The sequence below is a fragment of the Myotis davidii genome, unplaced genomic scaffold, assembly GCF_000327345.1.
Source record: "Myotis davidii unplaced genomic scaffold, ASM32734v1 scaffold3, whole genome shotgun sequence".
Lineage (NCBI taxonomy): Eukaryota > Metazoa > Chordata > Mammalia > Chiroptera > Vespertilionidae > Myotis > Myotis davidii.
Window position 1 is genome coordinate 3,105,416 of NW_006295062.1, and position 10,569 is coordinate 3,115,984.

Below are 10,569 nucleotides of genomic sequence, written 5' to 3' on the forward strand. Positions count from 1 at the left end.
TGAGGACCAGCGCACCATCGGTTTCACCTCATTCCTTTGGCCAAACCATCACGGCCGGTGTCAGGAAGGGCACGCGTCCACAGGAGTGGGAGGGAGAGAGCATTTCTCAGCGATAATGCATAGGCCAGGTGACGTCCTCCCCGTTGCAGTGCATTCGTCCACGACCCCGTCTCTCCAGCCAGTCAGCTGTGTCAGGGTATAGGTTCTATGTGCTCTGCATTCATTCTGGACATGGCTCTTCTTGACCCAAAGGCTTAGGAACTAAAGAAGCCGTTTCCTGCCCCGCGCACACCCAGCTCGCAGTGGGGCAGGGCTGGGATCACGGCCATCGCAGCCACTGTTCCAGCACCCGAAGTCTGCGGGGCAGAAGTGCCAGTGTGCCCCTGGCGATCCGCAGTCCCCCCCGTGCTCCCCACTGCCCCCAGTGGGGGTCTTCCTCCTCCATCATCCTTTCCACTGCGGAAGCGGGCGCTGGAAAGCGTGTCCCCTTAGGCGGTGGAGTTGCTCTCTACCTCTTCTTGCCTGAAGGAAGGTGGGAGCCTCGAGGTCCTTTCCATTGTAAAGCCTCGGTCCCCTGTGCTCCACTCTCACATGCACTTGCCCGTCAGCTCTCAGACACTGCGGCTCTTCTGCATGGATAGTTCCAGTCACTCCGGCGAGTTCCTCTCTACACTTGGCTACTGGCACCTTCGGGCTGTGTGGGGCCATGCCCTGAAGGTTCCCAGGCACCCCGTTATCACTGAGAGGATGCTGTAGAGCAGCGGTTCTCAACCTGTGGGTCGTGACCCCTTTGGTGGTCAAACAACCCTTCCACAGGGGTCGCCTAAGACCATCCTGCATATCAGATATTTTCATTACGATTCATAACAGTAGCAACATAACAGTTATGAAGTAGCAACGAAAATAACTTTATGGTTGGGTCACAACATGAGGAACTGTATTTAAAGGGCCAGAAGGTTGAGAACCACTGCTCTAGAGCCACCTTTTTCCTTCCAGGGCCTCAGACAAAGGGCCTTGCCATCCAGGGGCACATCCCTGACTCTCCGCTCGGAGCTGCATGCCTCTGGCATGGCCTGGATTGGGTCTGGGTACCTCAGGCCAAGCCTTAATCTGAAGATCTTTCAACGGCTGGAGGACTGGAGATGAGAAATAACTTTATTTTCTAGATTCTACATGTGAATGGCGGGTTCCTTTCTGAACTCATCATTTACTTGAAGCACGTTGTCATTTATGGCTTGAAGAAGCTCAAGGTCACAAGGCCGTCCCTGGAAACGCTGCCCAAGTCCATAAGTGCAGAGGTACGCTTCCTCCTCCCAGATCGCCATGCGCAAACATGCTACCAAATGTTTCCTCACCACATAGCACGGGTCACCGCTTTTCTGCCGCTTTTTAACCTTCTCTAAATCTCCTCACTGCCCAGTTCCAAACCTATGCTGCATGTTTGAGGACTGTGACAGCAGCTTCCCACGCCATTTTCTGAATAAGTTAACCAAGGCCCAGTAATGCCACCTAACGTCCTTTATTCCGCTCAGGAACCTACGAGGCTGCCGAGGGGACCACGCCTGGGTGAGTGCTGAGGCAGCGCTGCTCTTCAGTGCCGCCCCTCCTGGCCCCGGGCAGGCTGGGACCTCTAATAGCGACGGTACAAGCACAACAGGACAAGCAACACACAGGAGGCCCTCGAGGCCTCGGCTCGGCACGAAAGCACGTCACAGGCCTGGCCCCACGTCGGCAGAGGGAAGCACACGCTTCTAGAATTAGAGAGACAGGCATCTGACAAAAATCCCATCTAGCAGCCCACTCACCCTGCTTTCATACGACTGACCCTGTAGCCTCCATCTGCCTCCTGACTCTGTATCTCGGTTGGTTCTACACCCAAAGGGGTAAGACAGTGGGCTCATTCATTGGTGCCGTCAGCAGTGATGTGCCCAAGCCAGTTCCTGCACCTCTTCCCAAACTCTGCGTTCAGAGACTTTCATTACTTGGCATTGGCCATATTGGGAGAGTTTACACCACAGGAGTCGGCAAACACTACAAGGTGTCCCCCTCTTCACCTGCAGAGAGCCTCTTGTTAATCATTTGCAGTGTGCCTAATACCCACTCAAATGCTGCGAGTTGCCAACAGCCTTGTATGCCTGGAGGTCTTCTCCAAGTTTATATGTCTACATGACCCATCCTGTGGAGACCTGGTGAGTCCGGGTGTCATGGACACCACTACCGTGGTCATCAGTGGCCTTCCGATTTTAACAGTCATGCATTCGTTTGTTCAAGTGGAACTGGCTCTGTCAGGTCAAGGACTCAGTTAAAAGTGGAGCTGGAGCTGATCCAGCTGAAGTTGGGAGCAGGAGACTCAGAACCTCCACACATCCCACCTCCCTGTCCACCCAACCAGGAATTCCCTGCAGCTGAGCGGGGAAGACCCCTCTGTGGCGGCGCCTGGCTGTCCTCCGGACACAGGACCTCATCTGCTAATCAGCGCAATTCCAGTGGCACAGACATGGAGACACAGACTGGAATTTGAAACCAGCTATCTAGTTCAGCGATTTCCAACTGGCGGCCACAAGAGTGTTTAAAACATGCAGTACCAGGCTACTTAGTCAGGGCACTGACCGCTTTTCCCTTAGACTGTCAGACAGAAAAATGACAACAGCCCACACAATAGCCATCGGGTATGAATAAATCCAAATTACACCTTTTTTGTCAGGTCAGGAAAAATACATACTTTTGGTGTGCTGCGGAATGTTAGTAATCGGCTATGTACCAGGAGGTGGAAAAGGTTGAAAGTAGCTGATCCAGTTCAACACCAGATGTACTGAGGCACACGCGGAGGAAAGCTGCGCACACGTTAGGCAAGAATCGGAACCCCCACAGCACCCCCGAGGTGAGCTGGCTCCCCCAGCACGCTGCAGACACCGGGCCCCGTCGGCGCCTCCAGCTGCCCTCTGCCCGGCTGGGAGCCGCCAGGGCCGGAGCCGTCTCTGATTCGCCTGGTCTCCCAGGTCCAGCACCTGGGGGCCCAGCAGGAGTTTTCATTAATTCTGCTCAGGTGTCTGCACGTCGGTAGTTCCAGAGGCTTCGGGAAGGAGGGGAGGGGGCAAAGCTTCGAGAGACAGCGAAATTGAATCTTGTGAGTGGCCCTTCAGAACATATTGGAACAAGGGCCGTTCTGTGCACAGAGAGGAGGCCGCAGAAGCTTTGAGCGCCCTGGAGAGTTCTGGGTTGTGTTGCATTTTGTTCCTCCTGGATGAAGAGGAGGAGGAAGGAGGCTGGGCTGGCAGGCTGGGCTGAGCAGAGAGCAAAGGCCCTCACGCAGAATCTCATGGTGGGACCAACAGCTGCTTGTCACTGGGCTGAGGGTCTCTGATGAGCTCTTCCAACTTCAAAGTCTACTCCACTGGCCTCTACTGTGGTTCCAGAAAATTACCATTAAAACATGCTTCCTTTGGGCGCAAACACAGAAGTCCTCTGAACATGATGCCAGTGTGACCCAGGACCTCAGACATGAAGAATGAATGAATGAATGAATGAGTGAGTGAGTGAGTGAGTGACCAAGCCCACAGTAACGCAAACCCTCGTCAATTGTCTCCTGAACCACCTGGGGATTCCCTGCAATTGAGTGGGTGTGGGCGGCCCCCTCTGTGGTGGCGCCCTGCTTTCTCCTGACACAGGACCCTCGTGACTAATCAGTGCAATTCCAGGAACATCCTCTGAGCTCAGAGGTCATCTGAGGTTCCTGAAAACATCAGTGTTCAGCTGCTGCTTCTAAATCACCTCCTCCCCATCCTCCCCCTTTTCTCTCTCTCTGTCTCTCTCTCTCTCTCTCCCTCTCTCTCTCAGCTGGTGGACAAGACAAAGAACAAGTGGGTGAGCCCAGCATGTGACTGAATCACTACAGCATGGAGTGATGTGTGTGTGATGTCATGCACAGGAAGGAGTGATGGGCGGGAGGGTGGCAGGAAGGGGCATGTCCAACTAGCAGAGTTGTAATGGGAGTAAGGCCTGGCGAGGTGTTGAAGATAAGTAGGAGATCACCTGAAGGGACTGGAGATTTCTCACGAGAAACCTTGGAGGCCAGAAAGAAGTGGAATATTTTTAAATGCTAAAAGGAAAGACTGTCAACCCGGAAGTCTGTGCCCAGAAGCATATCCCTCAGGGGGAAGGTAAAATGGTCACTCATAGACAGACACTCTCAGATGAAGGAGAAGCCATTGCCAGCGGTCCTTCTACAGGCAGAGAGGAAATCACAGCAGAAGAAAGCTCAGAGCATCCGGAAGGAGGGAGAACAGCAGAAAGGGCACGTATCTGGGTGAATAGAGTAGATTTCCTTCTTGAGTTCTTTACAATTTGTTTATCAGTTGAAAGCAGAAAGCATAACGTTGTGTGATGGGGCTCCCAGTGCAGGCAGATGTCATAAGACACAGACGACAGAGGGAGAGGGCGAAGGGACCTGTGGGCTACGTAACATTCTCCACAGGGGCGTGGCGAAGTGCGGACTCGAGGAGCCTGAGGAAAGCTCAGCACATTCATTGCAAAGCTGGTGCTGTCAGGACACAAACCAGCTGAACGCGGGGACAGCAAACACAGAATAGACAGCGGAAACGGAATACTAACAAAAGGTTCAGAGGACCCAAGGAGGGCAGGAAAGGGGAAAAGGAACAAACACAGCACCCAGGGGAACACAAGAACAAGGTGGACATAAATGCCAGCATGTCCATAATCTCATAAAGTGCAAATGGCCTGAGAGCACCGATGAACTGACAAGCGTGGGCAGAGCACCCACCGAGTCTGACCACTTCCTGCAAAGCCGCGCAGTCAGGACAGGTGGCGCTGGTGCCAGACGCGGCCAGGGCACGGAGCGAGCGGGCCATCCAGCCAGGCCATGCTCTATCTTCGTATGATGCTGAGCTCTGAATAGCTTTTACATTTTAAAAGCACTTTTTAAAAAAGGATGTGAGACAGAGACTATATGGTCCATGGTCCTAAAATGTTTACTACTTGGCCTGCCGCAGAAAAGGTTTGCCCACTTCTGAAACAGGGAGCCCAGGAAAAGGCCGACACATAGGACCAAGTGATGTTTGACAAAGGTGCAGAGGCGATTCAAGGGAGAACGGGTAGCCTGCTCCACCAGTGGTGCTGGAATGACTGGACATCCACAGGGAGAGAACGAAAGGACCTCCACCTAAAGCTCAGACCTCATACAAAGATCACCTACCTCACCCTGGCCGGTTTGGCTCAGTGGATAGAGCGTCAGCCTGTGGACTGAAGGGTGCCAGGTTTGGTTCTGGGCAAGGGCACATGCCTGGATTGCGATGCCCAGTAGAGGGCGTGCAGGAGGCAACCAATCGATGATTCTCTATCATCATTGATGTTTCTATCTCTCTCCCTCTACCTTCCTCGCTGAAATATAATATATATATTATATATTACCTACCTCAAAACACACCATAGATCTAATATAAAACATAAAGCCACAAAACTTTTGAAGAAAATTTTTGTGACCTGAGTTTAAGCAGAGTTCTTATACATGCCATCAAAAACCTAACCCATAAAAGAAAAAAGTGAGAAATGGGACTTTATCAAAATAAAAAATGTGTTTTCTGCAAAAGGCGCTGTTAAGAGAATGAAAAGACAGGGCACAGATTTGAGAAACTATGTTCTCATTTCATATCTAACACAGGACTTGTATCCAGAATAAACACAGCACTCCTAAGCCTCAACAGTCAGAAAACAAATGATCCAATTTAAAAATGAGCGAAAGACCGATGATAGGAAGTATAGATGGTAAATAACCATCGATAACCATTAGGGCAATACAAATGTAAACATAGGTGCAGTGTTAAACTGGGTGCCATTATGCAGCTGCTAGAATGGCTAAACTCTAACCATACCGGGTGCTGGCACAGCTTCGTTGTGACTGGAGCCCGCGCCCGCTGGCCGGTGCAGAACGCACAGCCACCCTCGGCAGCAGGTTTGCGGTTTCTTATAAAGCTACGCTCGGAGTTAGCACATTGCTCAGAATCCCACCCGTAGATGTTAGCCCGAGAGAAATGAAAACGTGTGCTCACCCAAACCCTAGCCACGGGATTGCCAGAGCTCCACTCACCATCATCAAGAGCTAGAAACAACCCCATGTCCGTAGCAGAGGAATGGCTAGATAAACCATGACCTTTCATACAAGGACTGCTCAACAGGAAAAAGGTAGAAGCTACGGAAACCACTTGAGTGGATCCCAGAACGTGGTGCTGCGTCACAGAAGGTTCCGTATTCACTGGCTCCTGTTATAGGACATTCTCGAAAGAGCAAACCCCTCATGAGGAGAACAGACCGTGGTCGTCAGGGCTGGGGTGGGAATGGTTCCACTACAGAGACGTAGAGCCGGTGTTTTTTGAAGGAGGGAGATGTTTTGATTATGGTGGTGATTGCACAAGTATTAAAATTCATGTCCCCAGAACTATACAGCAAAAAGAAAAAGAGGGAGATGGGGATGAGGGAGGGAGGGCGGGAGGAGAGAAGGAAGGGGAGGAGAAGGAGAAAGGAAAGGAGACAAGAAGAGAGGCGAAAGGAAAAGAAGAAAAAAGAAAAGAGAAGGGAAAGGAAAGGAAAGAAGGTTGGTTCACTCTTGAAAAAGTTGGGAACCGTAAGATTCTAACCTTAGACCAGAACGGAAGGGGCTGGTTAGACTGAAGCCAGAGGCCAGGAGGGAGGCTATGGTCTTGGAGACGGAATAGGAAAGGCGGGAACCAGGAGGGAAATGAAGGTACGTGGGAGGCCAGAGGCCCTGCCCTCGAAGACCTGGTGGCCCCATAGGGAGGGAAGTCCATCCAGCGGGAAACCCGGTGCACAGACAATGACCAGGACAGGCAGCGCCGCAGCCACCTGGGTCCAACGGGAGCCACGGGCATCCTGTGCTCTGAGGAGCTCCAGAGCTGGGTGCTCACCTCTCAGCGTGCAGGATGGGAGAGGGAGGCATCCCTTCTCCTGCGGCCCCCCGCCCCCCGGGGATGAACTGGTGGCCTTCCTGCAACAGTAGGACCTCGTGACAGCGTGCTCAGAGCACACAGGCGGGGAGTGTCCAAGGACCCGGCCCCCGCCCAGGCTCCCAGCTCTCCAGCGCCTCTGCCCAGCCTCGGTCTGGAGCTGCGGTTTGTGCCGTGGGAATGGATGCCGTCCAGCTGCCCAGGACTCTAGGTCCTCTAGTGAACAACTCAACCAAAGGAGCAGCCCCAGGAGCGGTGACCGCGGGGCGGGCGCACCTGACCACTGTGAGACCGGGTGAAGGTTCCATGTGAGGAGTTAGACGGGCGGCTTGCAGCCACCCCTGGCCTGGCCTTTCTCACCTCCCACACCCCACCCGCCGGGAGTCCTTGGGGCTCTTTCAGAGATGAGCCACAAGCTCTTCACCTTCCACCGAAACCCCCAGGGGCCCCGTGCTGCGCTGAGCCGAGGACAGCTCACAGGAATCCTGCCGGCGGCTGTGAAGCCACTGGTCTTGCGAGGCTGCATGGTGGGTGCCTTTCGGATGGGGACCAGACTGGAGCCGGCTGCTCCCCCTGCGAGAGCTGGCTCACCAGCACTCCGCTCCTCTGCTGTGTCCCGTCTCATCCCAAGCTTCTTACCGCTCTACCTGCCCGCCTCCCCCAACTCCTACAGCCTGTCCTCACTCTCCCTCTCCGTGGTGCGTCATTCAGATCCTGTCACTCTCTGCTCTCCTGTCCCTGACCCTGTGATCCCGTTGCACTCAGCCAAGTCCTACGGCCCAGAGGCTCTCAGACCTCATCTTCCCCCAAAATCACCCACTTCACGCAGCCTGGCCTTCTTGACCCACATACACTCCCAGCACACTCTGCCTCGGGGGCTTCGCACTGGCTGTTCCCACTGCCTGGAATGTTCTTCCCCGGATATACACCTGAGTCACACCTTGTCTCCTTCAGGCCTTTGATGTCCTGACCGTCCTATTTAAAATGATAACCTCCCCACCCGGCCTGGGTGGCCCAATGGTTGAGCATCGACCTATGAGCCAGGAGGTCATGGTTCGATTCCGGGTCAGGCTACATGCCTCGGTTGCGGGCTTGATCCCCAGTTGGGGATGTGCAGGAGGCAGCCAATCAATGATTCTCTCTCATCATTGATGTTTCACTCTCTCTCCCTCTCCCTTCCTCTCTGAAATCAATAAAGACATATTTAAAAAAATAAAATAAAATAGAAGTATAACCTCCTCCTTAGCCCCATCTCCTCATCTTCTGTATTGTTTCTCTACAGCACAAGTGCGCTTCCCACTCACTGGGTCACTTACCCTCGCTGAGCGAACTCGCTGGCGACAGGAGCAGGGGTGGGTTGGCACATGGGGAGTGGGAGGTGGCACCTGAAGAAAGCAAGTAGAGATCAGTCTTTCAAGAACTGTGCCAGCACGAGGGGGCAGAAAAGAGAGAACAGTCGCTGGAGAGGGTTTGTTTGCGATTATTTTGTGGGGAAAACGTAAGTGTAGTTGCTGAGAGGGATCCACTTGAGAGAGAGAGAGGCCGAAAAGACACGGTAGAGTGGGGCCAACCAATGTGCTTGGTGATCGACAGGCGGGGTGGGCCAGCAGGGGGGGCGGCCTGGCCTCAGACAGCAGGCTGGCCGATGGCCCTGTCAGAACAGGAGGGAAGGGGCAGGAGCGCGGCGGGGAGGCCGACCTATAGGTCTGGCACTGGGAATAGGAAAGGGCTTCTAGCCCCTCCCCTGGCGTAGTCCTGTGTCTGCAGGAGAAGGGTCATCGGAGACTCAAGAAAAATGGAGAAGCTTCGGGGTAGTCAGTCACTGGGGAGTGAGTTGTCTCTGAGGCCCCCTGTAGGTGGTCGCCAGTGGTGGGAGAGCCCTCTGCCCAGCTGTGCTGCTCTGGGCTGTGGGCACTGGCTGAGCAGGTCTGGTGATGGCCCTGAGGGCAGGAGCTGGCGGCAGCAGCGAGCCTTGGGGAGAGAACCCCAGCTACACACTCAGGAGATGCTGACGGCCCAATGATGTCACCTCCCTCTTAGTTGGACATTTTGAGTTCTGGTGCGAGGTTGGGTTTGGGGACAGTTCCTCTCTCGGGGAGCTGCCTCTCTCCCGAGAGAAATTGCTCTGGGGCAAGGGCGGGATTACGTTTAACTGCAGAGCTTTACTAGGTGGCGGGGCAGGCGGGGGAGCCCATTAGGCCCGCTGCCACGTCCCCGCGGTGCACAGCTGCGGAGCAGGTAATTCCCGCGCCCTTTATTGCCTCCGCTCTGCGGGGGTGACACGGCCCTGCTTTACGAGCTGGCAGCACCGCTCTCGCAGCCCCGCTGGCAATGAGGCTGTTTTATATCACGGGCAGGACGATTTATGGGCCGCCCCCCACTCGGCAGACAGCCATTTGGCCAGGGAGGAAAATGACCTAACACTTAAGAAATTTGGAAGCCAGAGAAGAGCGTGTGTGCGTGTGTGTGTGTGTGTGTGTGCGTGTGTGTGCATGTGTGTGCGTGTGTGTGCATGTGTGTGTGTGTGCACGGTGTACACACACACAAGCATCGCTGTGTCTGTTTTCGCTCCGCTTTATCTGCCTGCCCGACCAGGTATTGGAAACAGGAACAGCTCTGCCACATCTGTTGGTCATAAAAATGAAATGAGATAAAATGACTCATTTCCTCTGGGTAGAGCCTTTGCATCACACGGACAATGAGGGCTCGGGAGGGAGGCAGGTAACGGAGGATGGTTGGGTTTTGCCAAATCCACCTGGACCCCTGTCTCCCCGACAGGCCGCCTTCAGCAGGGGCGTGGTGAAGTCTCCAGAAGGGAATGTCTTTCTAGGTCTCTTCCCACCGAACAGTAAACTATCGACTCCTGGAAAGCACAGCCCTGTCTCATCTGACTTTGCATTCTTAGCTCTTCTCCCTGCGCCGGCACCACAGTAGGGGTTCAATCAGGGGTCATGAGAGGAGAGAACGTGATCTCCCGGCACCGGAGGCTCTGTCGGGGGAGGAGACTGACATTGGAATTAGGAGACTAAAAAAAGCAGGATGTCCTCCCCAGTGTGATGGGCCTCATCCAACCAACTGAAGGTTTGAGTAGAACAAAAAGGCGGAGCAAGGACTGCTGGCCGCCCTCCAGTGGGGAATGGTCATCGCCTGCCTTCGGACTTGGTCTCAGGCTGCAACTACACCTGTGGCTCCACAGGCGCTCCAGCTCACCAACTGCAGATCTTGTGAATATATATATGTGTGTATCCTATCTAATAAAAGACAAAAAGGGTAATTGACTGTACCTTTGCTATGCTTCCCATTGGCTAATCAGGGAGATATGCAAATTAACTGCCAAGAAAGATGGTAGTTAATTTGCATACATAGGTGCAATGATGGGAGGTAAAAGGGGAAGGATGGAAGAATGGTGATTGGAAACCCAGGCTGCAGGCAAGAGCTGGGTGGCACAGCAAAGGCAGCCCTGAGGGACGCCTTTACCCTGTCCGCCAACCCTGGATCAGAGAACCAGGGCCACCTTTGCCCACCCCCCAGCCGGTGATCGCCATCAGAAAGTCAGGCCGCAGGCGAGGCGGCACCCCCAGGGCCCAGGGAT